Source organism: Dermacentor andersoni, chromosome 1 (assembly GCF_023375885.2).
Source record: "Dermacentor andersoni chromosome 1, qqDerAnde1_hic_scaffold, whole genome shotgun sequence".
Classification (NCBI taxonomy): Eukaryota; Metazoa; Arthropoda; class Arachnida; order Ixodida; family Ixodidae; genus Dermacentor; species Dermacentor andersoni.
In genome coordinates, this window is record NC_092814.1 from 73,144,341 (window position 1) to 73,162,196 (window position 17,856).

General features: G+C 45.2%; 1 pseudogene; it reads left to right on the forward strand.

Moving 5' to 3' along the window:
- Positions 1–6,391: 6,391 nt before the first annotated feature.
- LOC126546496 (U2 spliceosomal RNA) lies at positions 6,392–6,573 on the forward strand (annotated as a pseudogene).
- Positions 6,574–17,856: the final 11,283 nt, after the last annotated feature.

The following is a 17,856-nucleotide window of genomic DNA, read 5'->3' on the forward strand; positions in this document are numbered from 1 at the left end:
GGGTATTATTTCCGTCAACCGGCTCTCGGGAACTGAACACTACACTCTCAAATATCACCTTTTCTAGCAGCAATTACGGGGTAAACGACCCCGCAGGATCCATGATAGCTTACGGAAGAAGCATCACTAAAAGCACCAGGGTGCTTTTAGTGACGCCCCACACGTCGTTTTAGTTACTCTGTCTTCACAGGCGGTGCACTGAGTGTGCATGCCATTCAGAGGGAATATAAAGTGCCTAGGAGATGTACGGAAGTCGTTCCGCATTAATTCTTTTCTCCACTGCAGGGAATTCCCATTTAAATTTATCAGCGGCAAGAAGGCGTGTCCAGGGCAAATAAGGGTATTTTACCCTGAGTAGGTATCTTCGCTATTATTCCTGTAACATTTTCATTTCCTGCTTGTAGCAACAACACACGCTTAATATTTACGGCGCGGCAAAATATTACGTTAACGTGGTGTGGTATTACACGTGAGCGCTCTGCGACGTCTACTTTGACGACCTGGCTACATCCACCATCTCCGCCGGCGCTAAAACTATTCGGCTAGAGACTTCACTTGTTACGACGTCGGCAGCTGCGGAGCTAGGAGCTTTGTTGGGAGCGCTTCAGTTCGTCAACGGAGAGCCATTGAATCATCCGAATAATGATCCGAATCAGAGTCGGATGTATATATAATGTCCGCAGTCAGCCCTTCAACATGGATCCCAGGACCAGTTGCCACATGGCATGGGAAATCGTGAAACTTCACCGCGGTATATCAGGCTACTTGTTGTGTCATGCCGGGATCCTAAGTGTTGTGACCTCAGAGGACTGCGCGGAAGAACGTCCAGGCTTGTGCCAGAACAAGGTTTATTGGTAGTAAGAAAAGGTAAAGAAAGAACGCAAGCGTAGGCTGCCTTTTATAGCGGCACCAACCGCGATATATGTCACGTCAGGTCCCTCCACGCACACACGCGCACTGCGGCGCACGCACTAACACAACACTTAGCAGCGCTAAATAGACAAGGACAGACATGAGAACTAGCGCTGTGTGTTGTCGTTCTTATGTATGTCCTTGTAAATTTAGCGCTATTTAGAGATCTCTGACAGCACTTTCATATCAAGCATCTTTGTTCATCTGCTCAAAGCAAGCATCGCGAGGCGCCTCTTTGTGAATTCCGAGAGTGTCTCATGCGCATTCATACCTGCAATAAGTATGCACGCCGAAAAAAGAAGCAAATGGAAGAAGCAGAAAAAGATCAGCACAATAGCCTCGAAAAGCGTCTGCTGGTAACCGAACAGCATTTAGAAAATGATTTTTTTCCCGTCAAGCAGTGTAGCATTAACCAGAAGTGTGCGCAGAAACCGTAGAGGATGATTGTCAATGCAGGCGAATAGCCGGAACGAACGAGCGAGCGAATGAATAAATGAACAAACGAACGAGCGAGCGGGAGAGCGTGGCTGCTTTGTCACCTCCCGCTCTCTTCTTCACTCCTTCTCCAGTGCAAGTCACGAAGCGCATTCTCTGTTGAGGGCCTTATCACCAAACAGTGGAACAAAGGGGTCGATTGCGAAAAGCTGGAACGGCGCCTGTGCGTGGTCAGCTGTGACTTCGGATGAAACTCCTATGTTCACGGACGGTAGCACGTATATTGCGCGCGCTGTCCAAGTCACTAAAGCAGAGACCAATGTGCGCTGAGTATCTGCGGCGAAGGAACCTGAAGAAGGCTTGAGATATTTCTAGGCCAGCGGAGTGAAATGTAATTCAGGTGTGCGTGTGGTGAGACCCTATGCTGCTGCATTCTCACACCATTCCCAATATCCCTGTGACAAAACAGGTGAAGAACAAAATGCGTAAGCTGCGACATGGCGGCCAAAGAACCCGGGCCCAATTCACAAAGCTTTTCATCCTTAAGTGTTGTTTATTATTGGATAACCGCTAAAAGCGGCGCGCGACCGGTCCCGAGGTGGTTACATTGGTATACACACTCTCGTCAAACAAGGAGGGGAATGAGAGTGACTGCGGCAATGCGCCCTTACAAAAAAAAAAAAATCACAGTCGGTTGGTAATGAAATTAACTGCGAGGAGATGGTGCCATGGTGAAAACTTTTGAGAGCAAACGCTGGTCGCCGGAGAATAACGTTTCCACCCACGGAAAATTTCTACGCAGTTGCGGCATGGAGTAAATAAAGCGGAATGGAGTAAATAAAGGGAACCAACTGTAAGCGTTTCATTTCACATAAACTGTCGCAATGATTACGGCAGAAAACCTTGTCTCCTAACCTCCTGTTTAGCTGGGATGGTAGAGCGGTGGACCCGGAAAGGCGAAGGTCTCGGGTTCGTTCCCCGGACCTGGGACCATTTTTCTTTTTCTTTTTTTTTTCAGCTGCGAAGTTTTCTTTCTGGAAAGCCCAAATCGGTTTTCTTAGTAACTTCGTGCTATACTTTCAGTTGGGTAGGAATTTTTTTCCTTTCATCTTCAGTAACTTTGACATCACAAAAGTAAACTAAACTGTTGGTGGTCTATGGTGTCTGTGAGAAGACGCACGACTGAGAAGAAAGGTACCTGGACAAAGCTACAAGAGGAAAACGACAGAAACTGCTAATCTCACTGCACATCAAGGCCATATCTCGGAGTTTTTTCTGTTAATTCCAAACTCGCAAACATTGTGCCAGTTACCGTATTTCAGATTTTATAGGATTTATCCGAAAATGCGGTACCGTAGCTGTATTTCACAACGGAAAAATTGATTGGCCATCATCACAATCTTTTTTTTATTATTTTTAACATCACTATAGTGAACTTGTTTAAATGGTTTAGAAACAGCGACCGCAAGGGGGCTACAGGCACAGCGCAGCTTCGCACATAAATGTAGGTGTTTTTGCACTGGCAGGAGCCCAAAGGGTTGAAGCTCGCGTGACCAAACACATCCCCTGTAGGCGCTGCCAAGGAAACATTATTTCGTTTAGTATGAAGGATTGCCTTCTCTGCATTATATGTTTACGCGGCTCCCTATACACGGCTTTCTCGCATCATGGCATCGAATAGCGGCACAGAGAGCACTCGTTCATTCAATTTATTTTCACATTCGCAAACAGAGCTGCGGTGAATAAAACACACATAAGCGCCGTCATGTCTTGTAAATGGCGGTATAGGATAAAACCGATACCAATAATAAACAACACTTGTAAAAAAAAGAGAGAGAGAGAGAGAGAGAGAAGAGAAACTTTGTTCGTAAGGAAAATTGTTTCTCTAAGGTGATTCCATAAAACCAAGCACAGGGAAGGTTTTCCAACACACTCTATCGTTACACGACAGTCCGCACAGCACTGATGTAAACTTCTGCACCGGATATTTTGCAACAGACTATGGGGCCTTCTGAACAGAGTTTATTCCCCTCCTCGCTAAAAGTACGCATGAAACGAAGCCAGACGAGATGGCAGCCGCTTATTGCGATGGGGTTGAAAATAGCCGCCCGCTCAAAAACCGTACGCTTTGTTGGTGTTATTACTTTCCGGTGCCCCTTATCGGGATTTCCGCCCGGACCAACCTATATGTATATATACGGAAAATACTCTGAGTCCATCTTGATGTGTACAAAGCGCGTAGAGACTAAACTTTGAGAGCGGAGACCAGATACGTTTTCCACTTACTTACTCCCTCTATCTGCCATTGCTACATTTCTGTCGCGTCAACATTTCCTTCTTTTTTTCTGCGTTTTTTTTTCTTCTAGAAAACAGAAATAACAAAAGCCAGTCGTAACTTCGCGCTTCCTTCAGTGACAGTGGCGGACAGTAAGACAGCACATACTTTCATTCAATCAAAACTTTTTGTGTAAGCAGTGTACTATCTTTTTTCTTCTAAACGATGTATTTTCTTTCTTTTTTCTGTCATTGGCTTGAGATGTCTAGTCCAGGCAAGGAAATTTACCAACGCAATGTCAGCACTTGGGCATTACGCTATAATTGGAGACTGCGTGAAGCGAAGTGACCGTTCGTTTTACGTTTTCGGGGAAGAGTGGCAGGAAACGGGGCCAGACGAAGAAAGCCGCATACTCGTCCAGCTCTGCGATTCTCTCGGTATTTTTTTAATGCGTTAGCATTAGGAGTGTAAAGTGGGAAAATATTATAAGTGTGTAAGTGTTGTGTATGTGTGTAGAGAGAGCGAGAGATAAATAGAAGACAGGAAAGGCAGAGAGGTTAACCAGACGCACCTCCGGTTTGCTACCCTGCACCAGGGGAAAGGGGTATGGAGACGAAGAGAGAGAGAGCACAGTTTCGCGCACAGTGGAAGGTTCGCACCGAGTCTACACACGGTTCCTAAGACCTGTCGACTTGAGGTATTTCAAGAGCGCTTTCGTGGCCTTCTGTGCCATCGACGCGAACGGCCAGGGTCCAAGGATCTTCATTACGGAAAATGGTCTAGAGTCCAGCTAGATTTCACAGAAATAGCCAGAGGTAGAAAAACAACACTCCGCCAAGAGACACTTCGTCGTCGTCCTCCTTATGTGTGTAAGTATATACGTACATAGTGCAATAGACGGTGGTCTGCTCTGAACCACCGTCAGTTGCACTTCACTTCTCGAAGAGGCAGGACGTGTGTCGAGTGAGCTCCTGCACACCACTTTGCAATGTGGTGCATGCGGTTTAAGTCATGGATCCGGAACCTCAAAAGATGGACATAAGTGGTCAGCACACAAGGTTTACATCACCCACTTCGTGGGCAGCTTCATTTGTTTGTATACCCACAAATCTATTCGGCAGGGCAGCAGCCGCTGTCAGGAGAGACTATGAGGGTTCGCAAAGAAAGCTTTGCTTTAAAGTGTCAGCCGCGAGTGGTGCGACGCCACTCAGGTCGTTGATTCTCCAGCAGACGGAGGCCATGATAAGTGAGAACACTGGAAAGCCAATTACAGCCAAGCTTTCTATGCACGATGTCTTTAGGCGCACTCCTAAGGATTTGCTTCCCACAAGGCTGGCACGACCAAAGAGTGGCTTGCTGTGAACTTCTGCGACTATGTAACCAATAATATTGCGTCCTAGTTTCTAAAATAAATTTGCTACGTTGCTATCTAGGGGGCATCAGTGAGAGGAAGACTAACAAATAGTCACACATTACTAAGAAACGCTAAATGATGCTAATGCGGAAGCACGGCCGAACATCAACACCCACTAGTTTATCCGAGCATACAGCCGCCATCGAAGCAGAATTCAGTAATTGACGCTAAAAACAGTTTTATTCGACATTCTCTTTAAAAAATACATGCAGTAAAAGAACACTATAAGAATGTTGAACAAAGCTGTCGATTCTTGTCTGAAATATCTGCTATTTGTGAAGTCTTAATTATGTCCTCAAATACTTTGCGCACCCACTATATGCCCTTACAGATGCCTCGAGGGGCAAGACTGATGTTGAAGGGCTGAGTCGTTGGCGTTGCTACAGGGCGTTGCTACAGGGCCTTACGTCAACAAGTCTCTGAGGTTTTCGTTAGACTTGGTGCGCACCTTCATACGTGCGCGTAACTAGTGCTGTCTCTTTTTTCTCGCCTTCTTTCTCTATTTTCACCCTTTGACCACTTCCCCCATTGCAGGGTGGCCAACCGCCAACCGAACATACGTCTCGTTAACCTCCCTGTTTTTCGTTGCTCCTCGTTTATTCTCTGAAAGTGGCACGCTTGGAGGCGGTGGATTATTCGAGACACGCGATAGTTCCAGTTGCGGAAGGGCTGCAACGCAGAAGCAAGGCTGAATCACGCATTAGCGACGAACAGAGAGCGGAAGACAAGAGAAAGAAACAAATCGGTGCCGTTCCAATCTGTGAAGGTGGATGACCAGCGAAGCTGTGTATGTGGGCCCTTAAATGGCGAACTGTCCATTGCCGGGCGTCAAACGCCGTATGCACATAAATGGAAAGCGAGGCGCAACTAGCCGTTCCTCCACGATGTTGAGCCTCGGAAGATGATGAGGCACCGGGGGGTATACATACCCATGTGTTGTTGTAAAACGCGGCACGACACCTTTTACTAACGAACCTCGGCACGTAGAACAGACAGGCACCTCACCGCACTCCGAAGGCGCACACACTTCTTCACCGTAACCAAGGCGATCGGGCGTTGGTCGACGTTCCGCAGTGCAGTAATGGTTGTGAGGTCAATCCAAAACCACAAGCGGTCACACACAACACAGGCCACACCAAATTGGTTCCCCAAACTCCCTCTGATAGCTTGCTGTTGCTCCAGTGAAACGTTCCAAGTTTGCGGGATCGAGGTCGCGTGGACAGTTCGCATTTCTTTCCGCCTCGCGGTCCTGGCGAGCAGCACACTTACGGGACCGGCACCACGGGAAGCGGAAAGGAAAGGAGATACGCAAGCGCTTGGAACGCCGACAAAGAGAGGGTGGTGCGAACGTAAACATGGCCGACGTGGGTCAAAGTGTAGCATTTGTTCTTATCAGCTTAATATCTGATGCGGGTTGTATTTGGACCTAAGATAGCAAACATATTTTTTTGCAAGTTGGCGGAGTGCTTGAAGCCTGTTTCACTTCCGCCGCGGGTCGGCCCGGTATTACACTGTCTTTGGGATCGGCCCACAATTTTTGGTCTACGGATATCGACCCGCTGTAAACTAGCCATATACAGCTTCGCTGTAAAAATAATTAAGATACAAAGATAAGGTAGCAGTGATTGCCTACCAGCATAAAGGCACTCCGCGTGCGTGCGCAAGCTCACTGCGGCTTTCCTCCCCCTCCCTCCCTCTGTCTATCTTATCTTTATACTCCCTTTTTCCCATCCCTCAGAGTAGGCTAGCCAACCAGATGTACTTCTGGTTAACGTCCCTGCCTTCTCTCTTTATTGCCTCCTCCTCCTCCTCCTTAAGAAGGTAGGGCAACGTTCCGGCATCAAAGTGTTGTTCACGGTGCCAAATAAGCTTTTTAGTTTGTGCAACAAGAATGCCCACAAGAATGCGCAAACCAGAGTGTGCTGTCAAGCACAAAGATGCCTGCGTCCCCTGCAGAAGGGGCGTTGTTTACAAAATCCCACTATCTTCTGAAAGACACTACATTAATCAGACCTGCAGATGTTTGAATGTGCGCCTGCAAGAGCACAACAATAAAGTCGGGAACATCGCTACAGACAGCCAATTGGCTGTCCATTGTAAAATAATGTGATACGCAGCCACCTTGCCATCCTCTTTTCGGTCAAACTGTTGTGTATCGCCACCGGAACAACTTGACCAGAGGAATCGTAGAAGCCACCGAGATAGCACAAGCAGGAGATGAGTGCGTCATTTGGCCGTCAGTGGTTTTATCAAAGAAAGAGCTTGAATCCTTGGCACAGATGGTGCGTGGCCGTTTACCTTCTTCCTCTCTGTCACTTCTTTCCTGTTGCAGATTCAGATGGGTGTATGTATACGGTCAGGATCCGCAATAAAACCTTAGTTGAAAGTCAGCGCTTGTCCTGTCTTGACTTGTCCTTTGTCCTTACTGCGCTATGTTTTCTGTATTGCGATGAATAACCAACATGCCCAAACCTATTGTCCCCTGAACGCCGTCACCCGTAGACACCGCCGAAGTTAGACCGCAAGACACTTCCAAACATTAACATGTTCATTAACCTCATAGATGTGCAGCCTGCCGGCCTTGTTAATATTCGAGTCCCAGACCAGGACGAATTTTTCTTCAACTGTGAGGCTTTTTATTCGAGGAACCCGTATGGGTTTCCTTTCTAGCAATTGCTACGAAAAGGCGGATGTCTGATTTTCTCTTCATTAACCTCTTATGTGTTCCAGAGCTGATCGAACATCGTCATCGGCGTGCTCGACACCTATGACGCTGTAGTGTAGTCCGCTTGATCACAGACTTCCAATTACGCGCTATGTCTCTATCAATGGGCATGTCAAATATGTAATTGAGCAGCCATACGCAGCATTGTAATATCATTTCGTTGAACTTTTTTCTTTTATTTACTTGACATAGAAAACCGCTTCAGAGAGAAAAAGAACATTGATTCACATGTTCTCTTCCGTATCCAAAGTGGATCAATTAAGTACTGTTCCTTCTTGTATGAATTCCAAAATGATTCTCGTTAATAAATATTGAGTTTTCTTTCAGCGTCTTAAAGACTCTTAACCAGCTTGTATAAACTTTGACACGTGTGATTGCAAACTCCAGTTCACACAGTGATCTAACTCCTACGCCAGAAAAGCTAAAAGAGCTCCTATTCTAGAATTGTTCGGAAGAAAAAAATTCAGTTAATCCTGAGGTTATACGTATTATTAGCGAAGGCAGACGCCCAATGGCGAAGGACACTTACGAACAAAGAGCTTTGTGAATTCGGCCGCTAGTTCTTACCTCGGATGGCGCTCTTTGGCCATAGCTGGCCTTTGCTCCATTAAAAACCACACTTCATTAATTCTTATCTCGGGTACTGTAAGCGCGTTAGGCTTCCCGGTGGATATTTTACTGTAATATCGGACGACGATTCGGTTCTCAAATGCAGTTTAACGCGAAGAACGACATGCGAACCGGCGAAGTAATTATTCGTCCCTAATAACACTAAAGTGGTATCTGAGAACACAATTTTGGTAATGTTTTTCTCTGAAGCACAACCAGGAGTGTCCTTACACTAAAGCACTCTGGCTGTACTTCAAAGACGTATAGTGCGTGAATGTACACGTCAGTAGGTTCCAAAAAAAGCTTTATAAGATTAATCAGCTAAGCCCTTGGTTCGCTCCTGGAATCCTGCAGTCAAAGCGACTTCACAAACGGCTATTACGCCCTAGTTCTCGGGTAGTTCGCATTCTTCTACAATCACTCTTTGTAGAGCTAAGATGCTAGGATGAAACATAACCTAAACAGCTGTTCTTCAGAGTTACGGCGCGCACGTTCTTACTAAGGACTCAAAGAAAATTCTTGGTGCACATTACAAAAAGATAAAAAAATCTGTCAATGAAGTGTGGTTGAATAAATGTCAAAGTTTGTTATGACCACCGTATTGTGGAAGCGTTTAACGATTACTTTTCATCTATATTTTTTCATGGCCCTGCTCAAGCTTCAGAATTTAAAGTCTGTCGTTGTGCTTCCTCATTTTATCATATCGAAGGCGTCCTTTCACCCTGGTCTTGGACGACCATAGCAATATTCTTTTCAGATATACAGAATGGCGTTCGACCTATCTATTTATTACATTTAATGAAAATCTTATACAAGGCCATCGTTCCACAGAAATTGAAGCTGGATTAAGCTGTTCTACGAGCAATTCAGAAAATCGGAGGTTAGCTCAGCATAACTATTACTAAAGAGGGAGAAACAACACGTTCAAGCATTAAAGTTACGTTTAGCATAGTAACATTCTTTTTTCTTAGTGCAATCATGTATAAAAGCGTGGCCTATCAACGATTACACAGTTGATTCATAGAGCAATATTATGACCGAACTAGACCGAACAGGGAAGGTAGACAATGGCAGACGTGTACAGATTTCTTCGACTCTAAAGCGTCACTAAATACAAACGCTAAATCAGGTTAGGTTGATAAAGCAGTCTTTCAAAACTTTATTTTCAATTTCGTGGCAATGTTTTGATTATTACAAGAGAAATTTAAGGTCAAAGCTATATTATTTGAATTTCGCGCCGTAACTCCCACGTAGGGAGGTCATATGACGTCATGAATTTCAAAGTATGCTGTCGCATTTGGGCCGTTGTGCCTCAGTAAAAAGTTCTTGAGTCTTAATAAGTTCAGTCTTTGGCTCTTTTAGAATAAAATGTAGACCATCTTTAATGAAAACAATTTAACGAGGACTAAACAGAAGCCGTCAAAATCCTCGACATTATGGCGAGCGGGTGCGGAAACATCACGATGGCGTCGCCACCAGTCTTTCGTTATATTAGTCTTTTCTAGCTTACCAAGCGTCTTCTCGCGGTAAGATCCGATTTGTTGGTATTGTAGGATGATATATTACTAATGCAGTAGTGTCTCCCACTTCCACTCTTTTTCTCTTTTTATCCCCCTACTCCTTCCTCCCCGTGCAGGCTGGCCAACCGGAACTACGTCTGGTTAACCTCCCTGCCATTCTATGCATCTTCTCTCTCTCTCTACTAATGCAGCTGAAATTATTTTTTCTCTTTAATGTCCGTTTGAGAAAGATTTCGGTCAGGTTTTGCAAAGTATGTTAACTATAAAGCTGCTTAGTCTGTTAAGAAATAAATACGCTCTGGGCTGGCTTGTCTATACGTTACCGCGCCCAAAACAGTTCGTATTGGTAGTTTCAGTTCACTCCTTGCGCCAGTTTTTTCAGTGGTAGCGCAGGGGTAGCGGCTTGCCCCGCTTCACTTACGACTTACCTAAACGGCCTCCACTTGGATTGTGTTTTACGGTATCATTTCTTCCCGCTGACATTTGTATAAAGTATCTGGGCCCTCATTCAGACCACTAATGCCCCTCCCCTAGATGCCGCGTTAAAATCATCATCTGCAGCATTACACTTATTTAAGAGCGCGAGCTGGCGTCAAACCTATAGATTTTTGGCTTAAATTATACTGTTTGCAAATAACGCTAAATATATTGAACAATCAAAGAAAAATGAGCTTTTCTGTCTGCATGCATTTTAATAAATCAAGACAAAGAAGTAAGGATTTGTGACGCGTCAGACAAAAACGAATGCTTGTCGTTTCTTGTTTTCCTTCGTATTTTTCTATTATTTTTTTCCAGACCGATAACTAAAGGTAACGTCGTTGCAAAAAAACGTGCAGAACTTATTCCTCAGTTGAATATTTCTAATCTGAAGTCAATGTGTTGTAATGTAACAAATTATTGTTCTTGTGTCCCCCCTCGCGCCACCGTTTTTCTTTCTTCTTTTTTTTTTTCGCCTTTTCTATCTGCAAAGATAGAAAAGACGAAACTGTGCCCGCACCCGCTGCAACTGTGCCTGAGCGTATGTCTTACGAAACCGTCTCACAGGACTGCCTTTTCAAAGCGCCGTTCCTCACATACTCACTCACTCTCTCTCTCTCTCTCTCTCTCTCTCTCTCTCTCTCTCTCTCTCTTATTTCTTGTGTTTTTGCTGTCTGAATCAACAACTTAGTTGCATCAGACCACCGCCTCCTCAAAAAATAGCGCGTTTCTTGCGATTGTTATTGTTTTACTGCGGTGCACTTGTTGGTAAGCATTTGTTTGTTCTTGTCGTTGCTTCTTCTTGTGTTTTCTTTCGCTGCGGTGTACAAGGATGCGCTACATTTTCCGAATCATATACCCAGTCCTTCGCGGGCCACCATTAAATAGCCAGAAGTATTGGCTAAACATAATAAAGAAAGTAAAATTCGTTATTGCCATTTGTTACCGTTATTCCCATCTCATACAATAAAAAAGGCACACGAAAGAGGTATATATGCATTTGCCCTTTTGGTAGTTTCCTGGGGATAACATTGACGACAGCATGAAATTATTCATTTGACTGCGGCATATCGTTGAAACTGCTAAACTTTGCGCTCAAAGTGATGAAGGGGCTTCTGTATACCCTCCCACTGCCATGGCTCCAACTCCCCGCTCTAAATGGGTGCACACTGGCATGGTGACAGCTATGACGAGTCTCCGTTGCTCGTAATGAGGAACAGCGAGCAATCATTACAAGTTGCCACAAACACGACAAGCGTGCACTGTAAGTAATTCAGGCCGAGACAAGAGGCGAAAAAAAATATCTCGACGAAGAGGCTTGTGCTTGCAGCCCTCCGCTTCCTTCTCCTCAGGACAAAGAAAGGAAGGAAGAAAGAAGGCGCGCTTTCATTTTCTATGCAAGGTTGTCCTTCCTCATGCCGGTCACGAAGAAGGAACACAACGCGGCTGCCTGTGCTTTCTTCCTTCCCCCATGACCTTGTAAACTAAAAGCAATATAACCGCAGCGTTAACACGATGCCCGCGGAAACGGTGGCATGATGAACGCTACATAACGTTTGTCCTGTCAACCTTAGTGCGCCCGTCGGGTCACCATTATTGGTTAAAGCTTTAAGCGATTATTAGCCCGAGGACAAAAACAAAAGCTCTTTGTTCTTAAGTGCTATTTGCCATTGGGGCCGCCTGCCTCCGCCAATAATATGTCCAACATCACAATTGGTTGGCCCCTGTACTTACGAACACTTCTGGCATCAAAACTGTTTTGTTAATACTGGCCCTGTTTATCAACGGTAGGTATTTCACTACCAACTCGCTGGCAGCCATTCCTGGCCGCACCGCTCGCTATTATAAATCGTTTATGCATGCGGATTAGCAAATGTGGGTACCGGGGCCGCGTATTATAACGATCTATTTCTCTTTGCATTCTTATCTTATTATCCGTCGCGCCGAGAAAATAACGAAAGCCGACAAGTATGAAAATTTAAATGGACCATTGGAATATGCGGTACGGGAGTGACAACTCGCTGACGGTTGCTGCTCAATTGTAAACGTTTTACGGCATATACGGGCGCGTGCGTTCGTGTAAATGCACGTGATTATGAGTCTTAGGGATATCAGTCGTATGTGTGACTAAGTGCGCACGCATAAATGTGTTCGCTTGAGTAGTTCGTGCGTTTGTGTGCATACATTTCCATTCAAAGACGCATAACATTTATCCTCACTGCTTACCGCTCTTTGATTTCCCCCTTCCACTCCCTCCCCCCTCGTTTTTTTTCTGTGCAATATGTCGGGAGTAGGCATCGCCATTTTGATGGCAACCTGTCCCTCGCTTGCGCCTCTCTTTCGCCCTGGTTAATGACCACAAGGTACGATTACTTCCCATTATTTTGAAGATAGGTGCAACGATCTACCGCGCCACGTTATAAGTAAAACCGCATGCCACCCTCGGGGTAATGTTTGTATGCCTATTGTGTGTGCGTGTATAGTGAATGTGTGTCGTCCTAGGCGTCCGAAGCAGCTGTTATGCTTTTGTACAAACTAACATAACCAGTTTTTTTCATCAAAATCAGAATGCCTCCCTGATTTCACTCAATTAAATCTTCTCGGCGCCTTTTTGCACAGCGCTCTAGGCCCCTGCGCAACAGCCCGCCGGTTCAGCGCAGGCTGCAGATTTTTTCCTCCGAATGGCAGAACGAGATCGCCAATATTTGAGAGACGGTGCTACTTCTCACGACAAGCGCGGTATTGCGAAACTTTAATTGCCTGCGCGGCTAAGTGCGCATGGGACGTGGGGAAACACGTTCCGCGAAACGTGGTGTTCAAGGAAGGCTGATATATGCCCAAGCACACGACGGCCAAGGCCCCGTCCTTACAAAACCGTGCTCCGCAGCCAATAGCGGACCAGCAGTCGGTGCTGTGCCTAACATTCGCTGGTATCAACAGTTCTACCATGGCAAATGAGGGTGTTTTTCACCGCAGACTCATCTCGGAATTCCCCTAGGTAACATAACCTATCGCTTCACCTTCCCTACGCCCTTCCTCTATTCGTGGCCAAGCAGTGCATAAGTTACGTGCCTTCCTGCTCTCCGTTTTTGCAGAAACAAGGAAATGGAGGAAGCATCCGCCGGTAAAATGAATTGCTTAATCGGCAGAAAGTGAAAAACAGCGCCTTTTGGGTGCCTTCTTACGCCCAACAACCATCAACACGAAACAGTGTGATCTTTACTGCCAGCTATACTGGCGCTCCCAAGAGCAAGCGCCTACTTTTCTTTTTTATGTTCGTTCACTTTCAAGACTGCTGTGACGGCCTAAACAAATGAGTGGCGATTATGACGATCGCGCGGAACGCCATGAAATTGGCATACCTGAGGGCACGTCGCGGAAGTTCCGTTATATGCTAGGTGCCTTAGGTCGCTTCCTTTCCCTGCATGGCAAGTTATCGAGCATATGTCATTGCGCAGTCCTGCTGTACGAACTTTGACTTAACGGGTCACATGAATGAATCAACCAAATTTTATTCAAGAAACGATGGCTATGTGGCCTATAGGCTAGGGTGCGAGGATGGATAAGGTATAGAAAATTAAGGGGGGCGGGGGGGGGGGGGGTGAACACGGCCATGAATAAATAAAGATGTTTTTTAAATGCAGAAATGGTACTTTTTGTTGTGCTTTTAATTGCGTCAAATTCTTTTGGTCCATGGAAATTGTTTCTGTAGTTATGGCAAAGCCTTGCACGTCATGCGTTTTTTATGGCATTCTAAAGGGAGCACAAACGGTACCGCCGTTGTTACGCACGTCGAGTACTATAGCTGTGGTGTCGCGAAAACCTGCAGTATATCCGGTGGGTTTCGCTCCAACAGTACAACTTGTTTGCCCGAAACAGGGTCAGTGTACGTTGCATGCAAAACAGCGGTCGATTGCCAGTTGCCTTTTCCTACGGAAAAGTGTCTGTAGAAGGAAATGGAAAATGTCTAATGCGCCTCGAGGAGCACAAGCCATAGGGGTTGCACTAAAGTTCCAGCCTCTGTTATTACACCATTAATGGCAACAAAAAAGGTTAAAGCAGGAACCATGATGCCATAGTTAATGGAATATTTTAACTACACGGACACTGATTATTAAAACGAACTATTATTTGCTATTGTAGACGTGTTGTTTCGGTCTCTTTTGACTTTTTTTTGTGTGTGTGACACAAAAATCTCTGTGATCTCTGTTGGATGACCAACAGAGATCACCTGAATTTCGAAAAGCCCTAACCAACTGTAGATAATGAACATCTACTCTACTATATACACTGCAAAGACACAAAATAAGTTACTCTTGCTTTGTTAATGTTGAACTGAACGCCTATGACATATGGCCAAAATCGCGGATTGAGCACTCGTAGACGAGCTGTGTCCTTTCTTTCCTATTTATTTATTTAATACATACTGCAGACCTTTCGGTCCAAGCAGAGGGGCAATAGAATGCATACAAACAAAAGAGAACAAATTAGGAACAAATAAATACAAATTTATACAAATTTTAGTCACACTGTGTCTGAAAACTGTCGTTCCAGTCTGATATTGTTCTGGGAAAAAAAAGAAGAAAATTTAAACGTGTCAGTTCGAGCATAATAGGGTGTTAGTGAGTTCGCATGATGCTGTCTTGTGTGCCGTGTTATTGCAGGCGTTATGTAAGTCAATGGTTTAATTTCAAGCCTGTTGTTGAGAAGAAGGGAAAGGAATTCAAGCCTTAGCAGCTTTCGGCGTGATTCAAGAGTGGGTATGGAATTTTCTGTCATAATTTTGGAGGGAGAGTCCAGTCTTGCGAGTTTATGAAATATAAATCTATCTGCCTTTCTTTGTGTTTTATCAAGACGCACGATATTTGACTTAGTGTAAGGATCCCATGATATACATGCGTACTCTAACTTTGGTCTAATAAATGTAAAATGACACAGTAATTTCACATTAGGAGGGGCATTTTTCAGTTTGTTTCTTAGGAAACAGAGTTTGAGGAAAGCAGAAGAACAAATATCATTAATGTGCATGTTCCATGACAATGTGGAAGTCAACGTAACACCTAAGTATTTGTAATTGTTAGTCTCACGCAGAGCTGAAGAACCTAGCGTATAAGAAAAAGTTAGTGGTTTTTTTACGAGTAATACAAAGAAATAGGGATTTATCAGCGTTAATAAACATACGTCATTCATTACACCACTTCAATATGTTATTTAAATTTTTTTCGAGGACAGTCTGATCATTCTGACAATTTATATCACTGTACAAGATGCAATCATCGGCAAAGAGTTTAATTTGCACACCAGGAGTTATGGTTTTAACAATGTCATTTATATGCATTAGAAACAGTAAAGGCCCCAAGACACTACCTTGGGGCACCCCTGATATGACTGGGAGAGTGGCCGAGCTTTGTTCACCAATTGTAACGTACTGAGCGCGTTTGCTCAGGTAAGCAATAATCCAGTTTATGAAAATGTCAGGTATGCCAATAATTCTAAGTTTGAAGGTTAATTTGTCGTGCGGAACCTTATCGAAGGCTTTTCTGAAATCTAAAAATATTACATCTATTTGGTCATTATTGTCTAGAGATAAAGCAAACGAATGAATCACTGATACCAATTGCGTTGCAGTCGAATAACCCTTTCTGAAGCCATGCTGAAACTCCGTGAGCACATTTTTTTCAGCCAAGAATTCTTTTATATAGTTTCCCACGATGTGCTCCAAGAGCTTGCAGCATTGTGAAGTCAGAGAAATGGGACGATAATTTTGTAATCTTAATCGATCTCCTTTTTTAAATATTGGAATAACTCGGGCCACTCTCCATTCATCGGGCAGTTGTGCCGACAGCACAGAAGCAGAAAAAATTGTACAAGGAGGAGGAGGAGGAGACAAAGGAGAGGAAAGACAGGGAGGTTAGCCAGTGTAAGTACCGGCTGGCTACCCTGTGCTGGGGAAAGGTGTAAAGGGAATAAAAGGAGAAAGAAGAACAAGAGGAAAAAAAATGGAAACCAGAAAATTCACACAGTAACGCGAAACTACGCGCTACAACACTCAAAGGCGGTCGCACAATTCGCATGTCCTTAAAAACTTCAGCAAAGCCCTTAAGGCCTTGAGTGCCGAAGCCCGTCTGGACCAATGTCCTAGAGCTTTTTCCTCTGTAAAGGGGCGATTGTCCAGTTTTTCGAGAGCGGTCACGAGCACTTTTCTTGGCACTTTGTAACGGGGACAGTCACAAAGAAGGTGCTCAATCGTCTCCTCGCAGCTGCAGGTGTCACAAGTAGGGCTGTCGGCCATTCCAATGCGGAATGAATAGGAGTTTGTGAATGCCACGCCGAGCCACAGGCGGCACAGAAGTGTTGCTTCCGCTCGTGGCAACCCTGGTGGTAGGCGGAATTGCAGACGTGGATCCAATCTGTGGAGACGTGCGTTCGTGAATTCACTGGTGTTCCACAGATTCTGTGTAAGCTCGCGGGCGAGGGAGCGAAGACTTGTGGCTGCATCTGTTCTTGACAGCGGTATGGGTGCAATCTGGGCACCATCATGAGCCGACCGGGCAGCGTCATCCGCACTGTCATTTCCTGAAATTCCGCAGTGACCCGGTATCCACTGGTAGATGATGTTGTGTCCCTTGTTGATTGCGTGATGGTGGAGTAGTCGGATGTCTGCGACTAGTTGCACATTTGGTCCATGGTTGAAAGGGGACATCAGACACTGAAGAGCTGCCTTTGAGTCACATAAGGTGGACCATGAATGTGATGATTTGTGAACAATAAACTCCAGAGCAGCACGGATAGCTGAGAGTTCTGCAGCCGTCGATGATGTAATGTGAGATGTCTTGAATTTGAAGGTGACACACTCTGCGGGAATCACCACTGCTCCAGCTGAACTATTAGAGGAGACAGAACCGTCCGTGTAAACGTGGATGCGTCCTCTGTGCTTGTCATGTAGCACTGAAAGCATAGTTTGTTTGAGGGCGAAAGTTGACATCTCCGTTTTCTTTTTGATACTGGGAATAACAAGAAGAGCCTGGAGTGGATGGAGGCACCACAGCGGTTGAGATGGTCGTGCTGCAGGCGTGAAGTTTGACGGTAAAGTTCCATGGTTGGCGGCAATAATCTTGCTAAACGCTGAACGAGGTCTAGCGGTAGGAAGGGAGGCGAGATGATGCGATGGAAGTCGGGCGAAGTGCCTGATATGCATCCTTAAAGTGTCGACTTGAAGATAGGTGTTGATGGGGTGGTCATGCACGATGACTATTGTTGCTGCCGTGGACGCACATCTGGGAAGACCAAGGCAAATTCGCAGAGCTTGAGCTTGTACAGACTGGAGGGCATGGAGGTTGGTCTTACCGGTCCCACCCAGTACAGGTAAGCTATAGCGCAGGAGACCGAGGAACAATGCGTTATATAGTTGGAGCATCGCACTCACAGACGCACCCCATGACTTTCCCGCAAGAAATCTGAGCACGTGGGTTATCATGACTAATTTCCT